This window comes from Ambystoma mexicanum, chromosome 7q (genome assembly GCF_040938575.1).
Source record: "Ambystoma mexicanum isolate Mex_15411 chromosome 7q, UKY_AmexF1_1, whole genome shotgun sequence".
Taxonomy (NCBI): domain Eukaryota; kingdom Metazoa; phylum Chordata; class Amphibia; order Caudata; family Ambystomatidae; genus Ambystoma; species Ambystoma mexicanum.
Window position 1 is genome coordinate 815905964 of NC_090941.1, and position 19574 is coordinate 815925537.

Consider the following 19574-nt stretch of genomic DNA (forward strand, 5'->3'; position numbering starts at 1 on the left):
TTGCCCGACTGTAATTCAGATGTGCATTTGCTTTCTGAGACTGAACTGTTGGTATTAGCGATTCCTATTATTGGGATCTTGGAATTAGCTGCTGTGGCCTATAAAACCAGAATCAAGTTAGCATGCCTTCTAATTAAGGGTCTTAATGAGACTTCAAGGCTTTAACTGAATTGTTACTAGATAATAGAAATTTTCGGAAGGCTATTTTGCAAAATAGAGTGGTGATAGATTATTTGTTCTTGAAACATAATTTGGGTTGTGAAACAATGGAAGGCATGTGTTGCTTTGATCAGGGGGACCATTCCAGGTCCATTGAAAAGCATATTAAAACATTGCAAGAATTGGCGGCCTGGGTAACACAAAGCTGGGCTGGAAGATGGTGGAAGGAATTGTTTGCGTGGGTTCCTGAGGCACTGCAAGCGGCTTTTGTTTGGATTGTTGGTGCTTCTGCGTTAATAGTTGGTATATGCGTTGCGCTTCTTGTATTCCGCATTTGTTGAGTATGGTTTGATGGTTATGGGTGCCTCCTACTCCTCCATCGGGTTATGGTAGTTGATTATCCAAGGGGTGGAGTGTAATGCTTAAGCGAGATTCGTGCTAAAACAACATGGCGCCGGTGCGCAGCCATCTTGGACATTCACCTTCCATCACTGTAATAAATCCTATGTTTTTCATGACCTCAGCAGAGTAGACATTCATCTCGGCAGAGAAGGCAAAGCAAGGTCACATAACTATTGTTGCCAAATTGACTTACTATGGAGAATAGTTATGCTATTGTCCGCTAAAGGAAGAACTGAAAAGGGAGTCGGAGTGCTCTACAGGTGCAGTGATAAGAGTTCCTGCAAATTAATCCGACGCGAGGGAAGCTGGGTTTTTCCACTCGTGATCTGCTCTTCGGCCAAGGGCAGCCATAACTGAAAGAGGCGGGGATCAACCCCATGAAATAGAAGAGGCTTGTCCACCAAATAAGTGAGTCAGTACTTGGATCCACAGGTGATGTAGTCTCACTGCTTGGGAGGACGCTCCGCTCCAGACCCAGTTATTGTGCGTGATCTCTTTGTTACCTAGTCTGGGACTAAGCAGTGTCGTATTGGCCAAGACGAAGGGGTCTTCTGAAGCCGTAATAACAGTGATGTTTTTTTCTTTCCCAATCCTTGAATAACTAACAATATGTTTATTGAGTGTTGGGTATCCATATATATGTATATGTATATATATATATATATATATATGTCAAGTAAATAAAAGGCCTATAATGAGCCCTTTATAATTTTTACCACAGCTACTGGTCGTCACATGTTTTATTTTTGCCTGTCGGAGTCCAATAGCTTGTTGTGTGAGTGGAGTCAGGGACAGGTAAGTCTAAGGTATTCCCCTACGTGGCCCGGCAAAAGCACAGCAGTAATTAATCAATCATTCAGATAATGGGAATCACAAAGGGACTCACTGGGTATACTCCCTATACGATTTTGGCTGCATCTTGTTGAATGTAAGAGCAAAGGGCGATGCTCCTGGGAACATTACCTGGCGGGCAGGCACTAAGTGCTCTACTTTGTATTATTTCTTCTGTAACCTGCCGTCTCTACCACTCATTAATAAGCTTGACATTACATATATGAAATTTAGTGACCACTCCCTAGTTAATCTATATATAACAAGGACCCCCCCCCCCAGTACCAGTTGCAGAATAATGTGGACAGACAGGAGTATTGTGAGTGCATTTAATTACTTCAACACCCAAAGTGAACTGTGGTATTACGATGCAATGGGGCTAACTGCTGATGGAATTGAAGAAAACATTAAGGATGCTACATGGCTCCTAGCAAAGGTATATTGCTTCGACAGGGTGATTCACAAATCCAAAGAAACGCTTAAACGCTTAAACGTGAATTAAATAAGATTCGGGGCCGGCATATAGCTCCTGCCGAAGCTGCAGCTGCCTCTATGAACTCCATGAACAACTATCGCAGATGGGTCAGTGATAGGTTAGCATTGGGTAGAACCACGCAATGGCAGTAGCTGTTCGCCATTGCCAGTAAGGCGGATTCACGCAAGTTTTGGAAATTGAGGGGATTTAATTCTACCGTTGCAACCTAGGACATCTGCGTTATTGGGCAATCTGAGTGGGCGAATCACATTAGTAATCATTTTTTCGACCCTACAGCGCCTTGCTCGAACCTAAAGCCAGTAGAAGGAAGCCTCTGCATCAGGTTCTCTCGCAAAGAAATCAGGGTTAAAATTGTCTCTCTAAAGGACTCTAGAGCCCCAGGCCCGAATGGGCTCCCAAACGTTATTATAAAAAAAGAATGCACCTTTTTGGGCGAAATCTGGTTCCACCTATTCAGCAGTGTGTCAAGAAGGATTGATACCTGTCTAGTGGTGCAGGTCAATACTGGTCCCTATCCATAAGAAAGGACCTATAATCTGCACTTAGAACTTTAGGCTTCTAGCAATGCTGGATACCACCGGGAAAATATTTGCGTCTCTATTTCTGTAAGGCTTGTAACCTGGGTGGGATCTAATCACAAGTGGGTTTTCATCCTGGATCTGGCACCTTTCAATGCTTATGGCTGATTGATTCTTTGACTAGGGCAGCAAAGTCCAGAGGGCAACCGGGTTTGTATGTGGTGATGATGGACTATAAAGGCGCCTTTGACAGTCAACAGGGGTACGCTTTGGAAACTGATGAGGCGACATGGCTGCCCAAGGGAGTTACTCCTGGCTATTAAGGGCCTGCATGAGAACACTTCTGTCTAAGTTAGGCTGGACAATATGGGCACTATATCACCTATATCACCTCCCATCAGTACCAACCGTGGCGTAAAACAGGGATGTTCCCTTGCCACGGTTCTCTACAATATCTATATCTAACCTCATGAACTCAAAAGGGCAAATATCTGCCTTTTCCAATCGCTGCAGCTGCTTTGTGGAATAGTCTCCTGCTTGCCATCAACAAAAAAAACCTAACTATCTGGAGTTTAGAAAGAGGGTTAAAACACACTTATTCTGATTCTGCTAGGCATCTGTTCCTGCTAGGCATCTGTTCTTGCTCTCCTTAGCGCCATGATGCCTTTGGGTGACTGTGCGCTTTATAAAATAGGATAACATAACATAACATGGGGGTCAGTGTACCTGGTCTATCTTACGCCGATGACCTCATCATTTTTGATCGCACCTTTGCTGGCTTAAAAAAAGCCTTGGGGGTTGTTCTGAAATTTGCCCGGCAACATGACCTGGAGTTGGACTACAAGACAAAGCTCATGCACCCTTCATGCTAACTGGTGAATATCCCCACATTGGTACTGGATGGGAAAGTCATAGAACAAGTTTATAGCTACAAGTATCTGGGGTGGGATTTTCCATTAAGACCGACTATGTAGCATTGAGAGTAGAGAGGAGATGCAAGGCCATATTAAAAACAGAATTTGATGTTTCGGGGCATACGGGCGGCGTCAGGTTTTTCCTTGAAAGGCATCCTGAACCTGTATTTGCAATGTTTTTGTACCACTTTGTTGTATGGGCTGGAGGCACTTAGCATGAAGGATCTCTCGTGGTTGAAAGCCTTGGAAGGCAAATTCTGGTGAAAAATGCTTGGTTTGGGCCCTAACGTCCAAATTGAAATCATTCGCCTGGAGCTGGGTCTTACTTCTTTCTCTGCTATGGTTACAAAAAAAAGACACGCTCTGTATCTGAAGTCAATCAAGTCTCCTAGTTGCTCACTGTTGAAAGTATTGGGCAGGCAGCCCCCATCTACTATCCTCTCTGGTATGTGAAGATTTTACCATGGTTGGTCTGAAGCCCGTTTTGGAGGGTAGTCTATCTGAGCTAACCAGGATTTCTGCACGTAAAATAGAACAATGGGACAGTGGGATGTCTCAACCCACTAGTCTAAGCCCTGCAACATTACTGTGCATTGCTTGCAGCAGAAACATCATAATGGCCGCCGGAAAGCATGCTGCTCACTAAAAATCACCAGAAAGTGCGCAGTAAAAATCCGAAAAATAGGGTGCCATCCACTTTTGCCTATGTCAGTGGTAACACAGGAGACCACTGCCAAAACCCATCACTTGGCTACCCACAGAGCAAAATCATTGCAAGAGAAACACAGAGCTATTTTAAAAATCTGTTTTTATTGGTTGTCAAAATTGCAAAAATCATGACTCACAAACCACCCGAAAAGATCCAACCTCCTTGTTGGGTGTTGAACATCATTCTACTCCAAGAATCCATATAAATACAATGTCCACAAAAGTACACTTATCAGAGGAAAATCCACATTGAAGATTGCTTGCTGAAAGAAATCTGTCAAAAATGGGTGTAGTACCATTACTCACCTCAGAAGCTGGTGATTGTGTAAAGTTGAACATTGAACTCAAACTATGCCAACAAATAGATTTCCATCAAAATGCCATATAAGAGTGCCACACCTTGATTTTCATGTTGAAAAAGGACTGGAAGTAAAGATGGGTTTGCTCATTTTAAATGTATACATGTATTTTTTTCACAAGGAACTATGTTAAATTGACCAGAAGGTAACCTGATTCAGTTAAAACTTCCAAGAGGCATTCTTCCACTGAGAAACTCACACCAGGTTCCTTACCACCAAAAGGAGAGCATTTTGCATGGGCATGTTAATCAGAAGGGGAGGAGATTTCCTCTGCTGCCCTGACCAAGAAACAATGGGTTCCTTGGACTGAAGAGGAATGCTAATTCGGGTGTGAATGACCACATCTGCTCTGGCAGGAAGGCAAGCCATGGGATCCTCTGACTCAGCCCAGCTTTGGAGGCGGGCCAGACTGAAAATGTGGATTGAAGTGGAAGTAAATGTATGTTTTATAAAAATGCTTATAGCAAAGTGTACTGAATGAACTGACAAAAATATGAAACTTAGAGATTGTTAAAATGGAAAATGTACTCACAGTTTAAGACTAAGCTGGAATCTGTGCGATGTTCTGAGACTGAACTCCGGAAATTATTCATATTGTAGCCATGGTGTTTATGTTAGAAACATGAAAAATTACAGGAATATACCCGGATGGGATGTGCATGCATGTATAAAAATTGGTGCAGAACTAACATTGAGAAACCCACCAAAAGCGTGAAAAAGTTGTCATTTATGAACCATAGCTCATAGGAAAATGAGAGTTGGACAGAAATGTCATGTAATTATGTATTATGAACAACGTGTTTATCTTGGAAATATGTTTTTTGGGAAAAATAGAGTTTCTACAGAAAAGCAAAGGGGAGGGATTTCTTTTGGATCATAAACGCAGTGTCACTCTGACTCATGATGACACACTGTTCCTTTCTAAAATCAGGAGAGGGGAAATCCTTTGACCTATCAGATCCTTAAAGGGTTCGGCATAGATAATCAGCCTCCCCACCCCCTTTGGAAATGGATAAATAGGGACTGCTGAGGACATACAAAACACACTTTCTCACTCATCAACTGATCCCCTGGCGAAGCACCCTGTAGGAAGATCCAGGCTCCAGAAAAAGATCCAGACATAGACTCTAGAACCAGACTCTAGATCTTTGAAGCAGAGAGGCCTAATACAAAAAGCTGAACTCTTCTCAGCTGGCCTTCAGAATCTTTTGCAACCTGATTCTAACCCCTACACTTCCAAGGGGCACTACAAAAGCCAACAGCCTGGCTGAGCTGTTTTGCTGTTCTAGCTAAGAACCCTGTGCTAGAACCAAGATCCAGATCCATAGAGCAGAACTGTACCCAGAACCAACCCGTCAGATCCAGTCAAAGAGGCCGCGCAGACCAGAAGGCCTTGCTGAGAGCAGAACCCAGTGCCTGAGACCTGTCCGGTGGCGAGTGAAGTCCAAACCCCTGACCAGATCTTTGACGGGCCCATTCCATTCCAAAGCCATGGGAGTGAGTATTTAGTCTAAAACTGTCCATAGTCATCTCTTAGTTGAAGTAATCCTATTCAATCCATTTCAACCTATCCAGAACTGCATTATAGAATCTTGTGTCCATCCTGAATTCTTCTCATTATATAGTCTGTGATAATTGTAGCGATAATCATCTGTGCGCTGATATTTTCTGAAGAAAGTCAAGTGTCCTGGCGCACAACAATCAGAGTGGAAGGCGCCCTGTTCTGGTGGTTGTCCCGTTGGGTACCTTGCACTTTCATAGACCCTTAGTATAAGTCCATATTGGTTCCGAATCTTTAAAGCACAATCTTTCATTTTGAAACCTTGACTCTGTTTAAGAAAAATCTACCTTCACAAAAACCTCTTTAAATGTCATTTTGAAGCTAACACCCTCAGCTTTCATACGAACCCAAAACAACATTCCATTTCCTTTCAGTTTTTCCATAATCGCGTTTCCCGCCCGCGGAAAAGTTGCAGCGATTTGCAATTTTGGCTCAATTTCATTCTATGTAAAATAGCTATTTCTTGCTTTCAACTTCTGAATTTCGTTTTCCATCTGCTAATCATTCTATAATCATTGCTAGTGTTGGCCTGAACCAATCCAAAGCAACTCTCACTAGTTCTGACTCTCATTTAGCAAATTAAAATAATTTTGTGCACTTTTCCCATTCAATTCAAGCCACAGTTAAAAGCAATTGACCTGTTTAAAATCATACCTGTTCTCTAAGCTTGCTGGGGGAAGTGGGATTGAAACTGAAATTGTGATTGTTATTCCCGATACCTGTGTGCCCTCATTCCATATCTCCATAGTGCATGTTGGGGGGAGTGAGTAATAACAGGGGGAAAGTGTGATTAAATTGTCTTTTGATTGAAGTCATATCAAGTTTTATTTCTGTGTTGCATTCTTTCCTATCATTGCATTTCCTTGAACCATACAAAGCATTCTCTGCTAGATTATTCTTCCTATTCCTACTAATTGATTAAAGAGACTGCTGATATTGTAATATTACCCATTGCTGATCATTGTTCATATTCATAAGTGTCATATTCAGATATTATTCATATTCATAAAAGTATAATCTATATATTGTTCAATTCTTCAAATACATTTTTTAACTTGCAAAACAAACCTATTTCTTGGTTCAGTGAGGCCAGGGGGATTCAATGAGAGGGGCATTATATAAGGGTACATCATCCAGAATTAAACAAACTTTGGACATAAAAATATATAAATAAGAGTTTCCATTGGGCATCCCATACTAGGCATTCACTTCGTTGGAGTGCTGGATTGAAATCACTTACAGGACTGGTTTAACAACTATGCCCACCTTGCAACTCTTGCTAGCCATAGAACTACTCTGGAACAATTGGCACACAGCTACAAGGCTCCTCGGGATATCTAATATTGTGCCCATCTCCAGAGTTGCGTAGATTCTTGCTTCTCCCGAGGATCTGCAAACTCCCGATGTTGTCGGTCCTCGGCAGAGAGCAAAACATCCCTAAAAAGGCAACGTACTGCCGCCCATTTGGGCTGATGAGCAAATTGGAGAAGCCCCAACATGTTCTGAGTGTAGGGAATATGTCCCTTTATAAAAGATGAGGCTTGGGGTCCATGTGTCTGATCGCAATAGTATCAAAACTGAGTCTTTCTGGCGTTATTGCCTGAACTCATGCCACAGATCTGTGCACATCGCGGTCTTAATATTTGGAGGGGACTTTTGAAGAAGAGAAAGGTGGAGATACCTGCAATCTCGTCCCAAGTGTTCAAAAGCTTCCCTGCGATGAAGAATCATAAATTAAAAAAAGGTGGACGCATATGCTCTGCATAACCTGTTCGACTTAGCGGCAGCATATCTGTTATATGACTGTTCTAAAGACCTTAGTACCATTACCAATTGGAATCTAATGGATTTAATTTGTATTTATCGGTGTTGAAATTTTTAGAACCTCCTTAGTTCATGGACTATTGAATGACTGTTGACTATGGATTTGTATAGTTGCTACAACTGAAGTGAACTATGAAGACTGTATGTATATATGTGTTCTGTGCAATCCGTGGCACTCTTCCTTCCTCCAGGTTCTCATTTGCCAACTACTTTGTCCTTTCTGTTTTTGGTTTTGTTTTCTTGCAAATCATTCACTTAACAAACTGTTCGACTATTGTCTTGACGAACTGGTCAATTGTCTACTATTGTCTCGTCACTCTTGTCGTATTGTTCAATTGTCTACTATTGTCTTGTCTCTCTTTCTCATCTGCGTGCACCTCTCCCTGTGTCCTTCCCTAGTGTCTCCCACCCCTTTTCTTCTCTCCTCTCCCTACTCACTCTATGGTGCTGTTTCTCCTATCTTTTCTAACTGCTTCTCTATAGATTATCCTGCTCTCCTCACTAAATTTGGTAGGAAGAAGTTTAAAAGGACATTCTGGTCTCCAACCCTGGCCTCCCTATCGCTGACATCTATACCAGTGCTTCCCCCAGGCCAACCCTCACCAACACCCTTTTTGTTGTGCCCTTGCCAGACCTATGGACTCTTCATATGGTCTCTGTGCTTTCTCTTTCTCTTCTTCTCCCATTAATGGTGGCACCCGGTGGGGGGCCCTCCTGGCTCCCTTCCACTACTCTAAGGTCATCATTAATGTTTACCTGAATGGTACCGTCTTTGTCCAAGGCCTTCATGCCAACCTTCTCCTCTTTGATAGACGCTTCCCGTGCCTCATCAATTTCCTTTCTTCTCCTGATGCCCCCCTCTCTTCCCTCCATGGCTTCCTTGCCTTCCCCCTGTTGTCTCCTCGTTGGCTACCTTGCACCCCCCCCCCCCCCCCGGGCTGCTTCTCCACCTCTGATCTGTACACCTTTACTTTTAAGCATGTATACAGCGTACATCCTTGGACCCATGGGCATTAGGGCACTGACAAACATGAAAAGCAAACTCGCCGGAGGGAAAAAAAAAAGACCCCTCATCGGAAGTCTTTCAAGGACAGCAACCTTTTCCATATTGCTACTCAACTGACATCTGCAGCCTCCTGGAGGAACTTGACCTCTATGTCCTGGGCAGCTGAGACATGGTTCACAGCCAGATCCGTCACAAGCTTTGACACTCTCCTCCCTGATGGCTACAAGATCACCTACACTCCCAGATCCAACCATTTTGGAGGGGGTGTAGCCCTACTCTTCCTGGAGTGGATTCCTGCCTGTCATTCCTATGCAGGCCTACTCCTCTTTCAAATGCCCCGCATGTAGGTGCTCTGTCTCCGTCTCTCTCTCTCTCTCTCTCCTGGCCATTCCCTTACTGTGGCTATCATCTATCGGCCACCTGGTTATATCTCCTCCTTCCTCTGAGTGGGAAGACCTCGCCTCCTCCTTCCTGGTCTCTACCACTCAATTCCATCTTGGAGATTTCAACATCCACCTGGATGCTTCCTGTCCTTCCTCTGGACTCTTTTACGACTGCTGTGACTCTCTATCCTCCCCTCTGGTGCGATTCACTTTGCAGGGCACACTCTGGATGTTCTGATCTCTTCAGACCTCCCCCTTTTTATCCCTGTCACCACTCCTCTCTCCTGGATTGATCAATTTCTCCTTTCCTCCCATTGCACCCTTTCTACCCCTCAGGCCAAGCCAACTCCAGCTCTGCCACCTACCTTCTCGGTTATATGACCCACAAAGTGTGTGCCAGTTGAGGCTTTCACCGCCACTTTCTCACCACCCTCTCCACCTTCGGCTGACTCACACCATGACAAAGCCCTCTCCATGCTCCACTCTGATGTCCTTGCCCCTGTCACGAGGATCCGCTTGAAGCCCAAAGTCAAGTGCAATTCATGAAACAACTCAGCCCTCATCACCCAACTCAAGTGTAGGGTGACAGAGGAATTGCCGTGCTTCCGGTACATCCTCTGAAATACTGGCCTGCTCCAAAGACAATACCTGCTCTCTGTCCGCACCAAGAAGAGAGAGCCCACATCCAAGCCTGCGTCTCTGCCGCATCTAAGAACTCAGCCAAACTCCTTAAAATCTGCACGGAGCTGGCCAATCCTGCTGCAGTCTCTACCTCTCCCGACCCCTCCCATGCCCTCTGCACAGCCCTTGCTTCTCATTTCATCTCTAAAACTCTGGACATCCTGTCCTCTCTCTCTACTCCCCGCTCTTCATCTGGCCACTCAGGCCACCTCTCCTCCCTCCTTCTCTGCCTTTCCACTGTTCTCTCCATACAAGGTTTCTAGACAAGTCCGATCTATAAACGTCTTGTCAAAGCAGGATCTCCCCTGTTCCTCGAAAACCATCAAGCACCACATTGACACACTGGCTCCTTCTCTGGATGACCACTGCAACCACTCCTTCGCCACTGGAGTCTTCCCTTTCCCCCTGAAGCACTCCCTTGGGCACGCTCTTCTTAAGAAACCCACAGCCGACGCCTCACGCCCAGCTAACTATCGCTTGATCTCCATCCCTCCTTTCCTGGGCAAAGTCCTGGAAAAGCTGGCCATCTACCAGCTTAATCTTCACACTGAAACTGTTGTTTGTCTCCATGACCATCAGTCTGACTTTAGAGCTACCAGAAGCACAGAAACTGCTCTCCTGAACATCTGTGAAGACCTGCTCTCCCACCTTGTTTCCAATATCAGTGTCCTCATCTTACTGGATCGCTTTTCTGCCATTGACACGGTCAACCATGCCATCCTGCTCAACTGTCTCTGTGATATCCTGGGTATCACCGATCAGGCCCTGGCTTGGCTGACCTCTGATCGACCCTCCCATGTCCAACTTGGGTCTTATCTTCTATCTTTAATGTTCCCCAGGGGTCTAAACTCCCTGGCTGTTCAACCAATACCTGGCATTTCTTGCCCACTGTATTGCCACTCTCTTCCCCAACTTTCAGTGCTATGCGGATGACACTGCTCATTTTCAGGCTCCCTTCTGTCACCTCTTCTCTTTCCCTTTTTCTGTCTGTCTTCTATCCAGGAGTGGTGTGTTGCCAATGATCTCTGCCTGAATGCCAGTAAGATTGAGATTCTCCTCATTGGCACACCTGCTCCCTCCATTCCTGTCACCCTTTTTTTTGTCACCCTTGGCCCTCTCCCTGCTCCCATCTGTGAGGTTAAAAACCTCAGGGTCATCTTCGACGCCACTCTTCTTCTCTCCTCACATCTCAGAAGTCTCTAAGAAGTCACACTACCAACTGCACCTCCTCAGAAGTATTCTTCCTTTCCTCTCCTTCCCCCAGAAGTACACTGTCTCCTGACAGTGGCTCTCTCTAGGCTGGACTACTGCAACAGCCTCTTTCAAAAACCTGCCTGCCTCTACTCTCCGCCCTCTGCAAATCATCCAAAACAGGACTGCAAGACTTGTCCTTGGCCTCAAGCCCAGGGATTGTATCTCTCCAGGACTGAAATCTCTGTTCTGGCTCCCAGTGACTGCAAGGATTAAGTTCAAAACTCTCTGAATTGTCCACAAAGCCTTCTGGGGCCTCAATACCTTCAAATCTCTCTGCGTAAATATCTTCCATCTCAAGCTCTTCGCTCATCCGCCTCCAACTCCCTCGGGGTCAGCCGCTTCTCCAAGGAATGAGTTGGAGGTAGATCTCTTTCTTTGGCTGGGGCCTCACTCTGGAACAGCCTCCCTGAAACTGGAAGAGAGGCATCTCCGGTTCCGAAGCACCTCAAGAGCTTCCCCTTTGCTTCTGCGTTCTCTCTTCCTCTCCCCTGGCAGAAAATGAAACTGCACTGGTCGCCTGGCTACCCTCTGATCTCGGGCGCAGATCCCCACCCCGCCAGTTGCACACCTGCACTGCCCCCCTGGCAACTCTTGCACTCAGGGGCTGTTTGTGTATCCCTACAGTCCCCTACCAGCACTTGACATTCAATGTCTACACTGCCTTGCCACCAGCTGGCCGCTGTTGATGCCATATACGGCACTACCCCCTCCCATTTTCCCCTCTCTAAAGCACTTGGGCGATCTCAAGGTCACCCGGCCTAGTAAGATCACTGTCTCCGTCTTCTCTCTGTTCCCCCTCTCTTGCCTTGTCGCGCCTTGAAACACTTGTGTATAGGCACATTATAAAACACCATATCATATATCGTAAACTGTTCTTTTATGTGTCACACATCCTAAGCCTTTTCTATTTTTATGAAACGTTAAGATATTTTGATAATGCTCTGAGCTATAATCAGAATAAATAAAATTAATGGAAACTTCAGTTAGAACATTAGGCACTCCAAAGCAGACTTGGGCCAACCGTTGACTGTATCTGTATAGCAGCCTCTCTTTATAAATTATGCATTTACAGGGATGTAAGATCTATTAAAGTAAGTGACCACGCTTGTTTAATACTGAACCTGAAATTACAACGAGAAAGAGGACTGCTCCCTATTCAATTCTTAATAACTCCCATTGTAGAGTCAATTAACTTGTAATACTATATATTCTTGCCAAGGAAAAGAGCAAATTTGCTCTCAACTGAACACTTTTCCTGTGACAACTGTATTACTGACAGTTGCCATTGGAAACCATTCTGAACCTCAAAACATTTATTTCATCCCATTATCCAACAAAATCACACAACTCGACATGCTTAAGGGAACCTGTTAAAATCAGTCCAAATTGTACCCGTTGTATACAGTCAAAATGAAGAATTAAAAACAAACGTATAATAATTGGCCGAAATCCTATAGGCAGAGGGCATTGTTGCATGAAAGCCAAAGGATGCCAAAACCCAAGAACAAACATACAGCTTCATTCGTCGATTTTCCTTCTGTGTTCACCCAGTCTTGCGAGCATCCATGCTTATACCTCTCACCCCACTCCAGTCCCTCACATCTCCATTCCCTCTGCACACACAAACTAGTGCTGGATAGGAGGCTCAGTGCACATGAGCGGAAACAATTCCTCTTCAAAGCCTTGCCCAGGTAGCTGGTTAAGGCCTAGGCAAAGGGCAACGCCAAGCCCATTTGCCCTGTTCAACCAGAGCAGCCCAGGCAAGTCCCAGAAACCGTAGGAAGCAACCTACAGGTAAGAGACAGACAACATTTCTTTCTTGTAAATTACATAGTTGAAATTCAGCGTTTTAAAGTTCAGTACACGCTAAAGCATACTCTCAGTAGTTGAAGTCAGGTGCACATCTAGGTGATAGCCACTGTCTGAACGCAGGCACACATCTATAGATCATGGCCACCAGTTGAACGCAGCGCGCACACACACACACACACACACACACATAGAACATGGCCACTGCTTGCTGCGGTCATAAGGTAGCCAATGCATTGCACCCAGCTGAATAAATGTAACCGCTGCATTGAATTTAGCAGATTCTGTAGGTAGCCAATGTATTACACCTGTAAGAATATTGAGGTTATCCAATGTTTTGCACTTAAAAGAACTGTGACAGTAACCAATGTACAGCACTTAAGAATACTGAGTGCAGCCACTGAATGGCACCTAATAGAATGCTTGAGTGCTGCCAATGTATTGCATTTAGTGGGATATGTAGGTAGTCAACGTATCGCACTTAGTTACATTACACTCAGCTGAATTCTTGAGTGTTACCAAAGTATGGCATTTAGTTGAATTTCTGAGGGTAACCAATGTATTGCATTTAGCTGAAGTCTGATGCAACTGTCCACAATCCTAATCATTCTCCAACATCCTGCTCACTCACCCCAACACTGAACAATCATACATCTACCACAATTAAACCTAAATCCACGACAAGCTGCATAAACTACACAGCACCCAACATTAATCAACCTCACATAAACACTTGCACGCCGAACACTATCCACAAATAAATAAACCGCAGATGTGACCAGTTTTTCCAAATTGAAGCTATCAACATACCACCAAAGCTCTTGTGATCTCTTCCCTCTCAATCGTAATAAGAGCTCCCAGACTCCCTTTCCTTTTAGATCCACAAGAGCGACTGAGACCATGACGATGGCAGCAATGTGCAGTAGAAGTCACAATAACATAACATCTCTAAATCTTAACAGTCTAGAAAAGTTAAGTAGTAACATCTGAAAGGTTATCCAAATTTCAAACTGGTTTTCAAACAGGCATTGGTTTTGTGGCCGAAATGGGTTCATATATTTTGTCAAGATCAGGCTTTGTCACCTGAAGATATCCACTACCCGTCACTTCGATTGAGCGAGACAATCACTGTTTCATACGTGTGCTTTGGTCTGTCAAATTGGGAAGGTGGCAATGCATCTGGTAAAGGCGGCCTGGGGGCATCTCCCAATAATAAGTCAAGAAAAAAAAAATAAAATAAAAAAAAAAGCTATGGAGATAAGTGAATGCCGGGGAGACGTTACTAGAAATGTTTGTGCTATTTCATACCAACATCAAATTGCAGATATGGCCTGACGCAGCAGGTGTGGTATACTTTACTGAACAAATGGGAATCAGCTTAAGCTTACAGCAGGCCTACTCACACCATGCCTCTAATCTCAGATGTAAAGGCTTTTGATGACATTTAACCCCCTGGTCCCACATGCCAGGCTTGATCTTCCTGAAACATTCCATGAGGATGCGTTTTGGGCAGGAGAGTGATGTAATGTACTGGAATGGCACATTAGGCGTTTCAAAAACCAAACGCCCACAAACTGTACATCCCATTTCAACTGTACCTTAATGCAATAGTTTTGGCTTGTAGAATAGACTGTACTAGGCACCATGTAATAGGCAAAACTATATGTGATATACTACCATGGCACAATTGTAACATTTTCATTAAAGCAGCATGGACTGCAGCGAATGGCCATACGATTATGTAATGGAGGAAACATGAGCTCTTGGCATTTCTTTAAAAAAAAAGAAAATGTATAAAAACTGTACACTTCAGCGGATAATGCATATCTGAATTGCTTGAAAACGGGTGCCATCTTTGGAGTTACTGCTCCTTATGCGCGTCACTGGTTTCTGTAGGAGGGTAATACACATTCAACTGCTCATCAAATTGCCACACCTCACGATACTGTCTTTGCCACATAACTCATGAACTAACCACAAGACATTAGCTTGCACAACAAATTACTTGGTAGCTTTAACAACCTTAATTACAACAACCTTAATTACAACTGAATATGAACACATGACAAACAATTGTTCTAAATCAATAATAACCCAAAAAGGCGCAGGTTGTTTGCTAGACAAAATGGTCAGCACACAATTTCTAGTCAGGCCGATTCATAACCAGTTGGTTTCAAACGTCTGCCGCAGCCTATGAAAAACCTGACCATTCGCTGCCTAAAACAGAGCCACACAAATCAGGTTTCTGAAAAAGCATTCTGTGACATGTTCATCTCCACCCATATCAAACAACAGAACCACTAAGTTGTTGAACTGCAGAGAACTTGTGGCATTGATGGGGTATACTAGTGAGCAACCAGGGCACCAAGCAGCAAAAGAACAGCAAAGCCCAGAAAGCGGCAAGACCACAACGTACACGATGGCACCTTTAACAATATCCTTTAGAGAGAGCATTACAAGACTTCCCAAAATTCAGCAACAGACACCAATATTATGCCAGCTAAGTTCACCCAGAAACAGATGCCTTGAACACCTTTTACCACACTTAACAGGGCAACAGCCTAGGGTTCAGAAAGGAAAACACTAGTGTACTGGTCCACCATAATCTGCTTAGTATTACGAAGATAGGAAAAATTTAAATAAGACAGGTGGGGGAAACAAAAGTCCAATCTTTCTCCACATGTTACATGCCACCTTGCACTGAATGAAAAACAGGTTAAACCCAAAAAATAAAAGCAAACCCATGGCATTCTCAGACACAAGAAAGCGATTCAGAGAGCACTTAAAAATGTTTAATACGATTTTAATTAGGTCCCTTTCAAGGACCCTGACGTTCCTCGAGTATGAGCAGCAAGATGTGACTGTGCAAAGCCAAAACAGTGGATATATGTATCCCAATGTAACAATAAATGAATACTATTTTTTTTATTTCAAGGAGTGAAATGTTAATTGTGTTTGTTGTGGCACAGCATTAAGCACTTTGTGGTTAAATTACATTCACGTTGACTTGTCTTCAGAGACAAACAAGGGATTGCTCCCTAATGTACGTTAATAAGCAAAATTGAGAATTGTTTGGTTTAGAAGCACTTGCTTTGTAACAACTTAAGAAAATCAAATAAAGTGAGCTGCAAAAAAAAAAAAAAAAAGCTATAAAAAACACCCAATATAAAAATCTGTATATAGTGAAGCAGGAAGACATTGTGTTGCTTGCACTTAGTGTTAATAAAATATCCATACTTGCACTTAGTGTTAATAAAATATCCATACATTGGATTACATATACTATACATATATAGTTCATTAAAAAAGTGGATTATGCGATTTAGGCAAAATGGAGTACCCGTATCCCGCCCCAAGCCCCCTAATAAGTAGCACACTTTGCAATTTGCAAAACAAATTGGCGTTAATTCAATAACCTAAAAAAATGAAACAAGTCTATTAAGAAATGGAGAGTGTCGGAATTAGTGTAAGTCAAACAGTTTGTTCAAATGCTCTCCATAGCTTTGAACTCGCTCAGAGCCTGCACTGGATTCACGTGTTTCTTCTGGGATGCACGCTTTATTTTAGTGTGCGCTTCATCTTGTTTCTCTCTTTTCACAAGGGGCTTCTTCTCTGGAGCCTTCATTTTCCAGGACACAGCAGGCAGATTCAGAGAAGCCATTCCTTGCGATTTCTGGTACTTTGTAGATGCCACGTAAGACGCTTTCACAGTTTGTACCACTGCATTCATTAAGTTCTTGGCAGCTTGAATCAAAGACATAGCACTATCCACACCAGAGACTACAAGCTCCCCACCAAGATGTTGAACTTCGGCCTTGACTTTGCTACATATGTTCAACTGGTGGCAATACAGCGCAATGCGTTGCAAATAAGCCAATAGGTCTTGTTTGCAGGTTGAGTCTGGACAATGATCAGCAATAGTACGGCCCAGTTTGTCCATTCGTGAGCCAGCCTCAGCAATTTTCTTAGCAGCACTTATCACATCAGATGCATTCTTTAGAGGCCCTTTTCCCCTGGTGAAATCTGTCATTTCCATCATGATCATACACATTTGTTTTGAAAGCACAATGATGTCATTACCGCTATCATCCCATTTAGAGACTTCAGCATCAAGTTTACACTTTTCTTCCTGGAAACTAGCAACTTGTTCAGCAATTTTAGCTTTCTGCTCTTGTGGAAGCTGAGCCATAATGGCTCTTGCGCTCTGTCCAGCAATGAGTTGGTCATCTTCAGTCTGTACACTTGTCCTGCTTCTAACATCAAAATCTTCAGTCTCAAAATCAGAATCGTCCAACTCATCTGGAGTTCTGATCATCAGCACTGCTTTTCTAATATCTCTGATACCATCATAAACAAGTCGGGAGGCGTCAATAAACTCATTTTCATCCATGGCTTTATCACAACTGAGTGCATCTACAGCAGCTTCAACCTGTTCAGTGAATCGAGGCATTACCATTTCCGATAACAACTGTGTAGCCTCTAAGATCTTCTCTGTGTAGACACCAGGCTCATAATTGTCCATTTCGGAAGTGACAACATGGATGACCCTGGCCGCTCGCCCACGTATGGCGCCAGCCGTGCGGTCCAGACCATCCACGTCCCTATCCTGCAAAGCAATGACACACTTGTTAACATCCTCCAGGATGTGGTTCTCAGAGACAGCCAAGAAATCGTCAATTGGAGTAATGTCATCCACAGCATCTGTTAACACATGCACCTGTCTCTCCCACTGCTTCCTGAAGAGAGCCATGGTTTCCTGGGCCAGCTGACTGTGAGGCTTCGCAGCTAAGGCTAGAGCAGCATTCACCACCTGGGGGCAGAGTGCCTCCAACTGCCCAGCAGACATACGCACAAGCTTGACACCCTCCTCACTGCTGGAGATTGAACAGGCCAGTTGAGCCACTTCAACCAGTTTGAGCGCATGTTCACGGAACACCTGTGCATATTCACGCACCTCGCGCTCATGGCCACCACGGGCTGCCTCCATCAGGACAAGTAGAGGCACATGGGTTTCAAGAAAAGAGTCCGAGACATGATCCATCACTGCTTTGCGCAGCTGTCTACGCAGATCACGAGTCTTCCGGGTCATGCGGTCAATGGCAGCATTTAGGGCATCTCCACGCTCACGCCGTCCAGCATTTCCTAGATACTGGGAGAGCAGATCCTGCAATGCCTGGCGTACTGCATTACACTCCCCCACAATACGCTCGCGGCGGCCATCACGTGTGCAAGATGAGTCGGCCATTAGCGCAGCACCACTGATGATGCTCTCCAGTCTTTCCTCCAGGGAGGGTCGCAGACGCTCCTCACGGAAGGTCAATGGCTCTACAACAATCTGCTGATCAAATGTGTTGAGGGCTGAGGCAAGCTCCCCACCTGTGGCTCCGGGTGTGGCTGGCTGCTGAGGCTCTTCTGATGGTGTGGCCTGAGCAGCCTGTGCAATACCAGATAGGGCACGTTGCAGCTGGCGGTGCAGCAAATCACGGTTAGCTTGGTAGGCAGCTAGCTCTGGGTGGCGCAGGCAGGCCTGGGTGGCTCCATAAAGTAACGGCAGGCTCTGGTGCAGTAGCCCGCGAGCTGCAGCCATGTCATCCCGGTGCCCGGCCTCCTTCAACTCCTGCTGCCGTCGGGCCGCTGCAGTACTCAACCTGCCCGCCTCGGCCCGCAGCGCCTGGTATTCCCGTCCCAACTCTTGCTCGCTGCCAGCAGTGCGCAGCCGGCCCAGGGCTTCCTCCACCTGTCGCAACTGCAGCAACAGCCGGTAAACGTCCGCCATGTCGGCGAGGATGAGCAGACGGGTGACAGCCGAGAGCAAGCCGCGCGCTGCACGTACCATGCCTGCTCTTTTCACCGACGAGCAAGGGTCCCCATTGGCGAAGTCCCCGGAGGCGGCGTTCATCAGCAGGCCCTGCCGCCTCACCTCCTCCACAGCGGCCGCCAACTCCTGCTCTAGACATGGGCTCTCGCGGGCAATCAGCTCGCCGCGCTCGAGGAAGCGGCCGGTGGCCTGCTCTACTGAGGCTGCCAGTACACGAGCCTTTTTGGAGCGGCCTTTGCGCTTGCCCGAGGGCCCAGCCTGACTGCAGCTTACCAGCGTGGTCACTTGCGTAACGAGCGGCGCTAATAACCGCTCCACAGCCAGCGTACGGATCTGCAAGCTATTCGGGTCCCAGGAGAAAGGCTGCGGGGATGCCACTGTAGTTGCCATGATGCAGGGTAGACTACGGTACTGCTGAGCCCTCTCCTACTATGTGGTCCTTCCCCGGATGTTGGAAAAAGCTGCGCGATGCTACACAATAGACGTAATTACGTCAGGACGGCGGCCATGATAGGGTTGGGTAAACATATCTGATGCCCTATTATGGGATACACGTCCTCTCATTGGATAGTGAAGCTTAGTCGACACCTAACATGGCCGTCTGCACTTTCGTAGTGCGCACTAGTCAATCTGTAAATCTAGAAGCCACACACCCTGAGAAAACTGCTGGGTAGAGGGATTCGGTCACTGCTGCGCCAAATTCGCATATAGAGAAAGAATAGTTAATGCATTGTTTATGGGTTGGTGTGTTTGCAACATGGAACGTAAACGTCTACGTTTTAATCGGCATGCCGTTAATAGTTCATAACCCGGAATCCCACCCTTCGCTCACACAAATAATACAGTACAAA

At 45.1% G+C, this 19574-nt stretch overlaps 1 pseudogene; it reads right to left on the reverse strand.

Annotated features, from left to right (window-relative positions):
- Positions 1–15681: 15681 nt before the first annotated feature.
- On the reverse strand, positions 15682–19193 carry LOC138527831 (catenin alpha-1 pseudogene; annotated as a pseudogene).
- Positions 19194–19574: the final 381 nt, after the last annotated feature.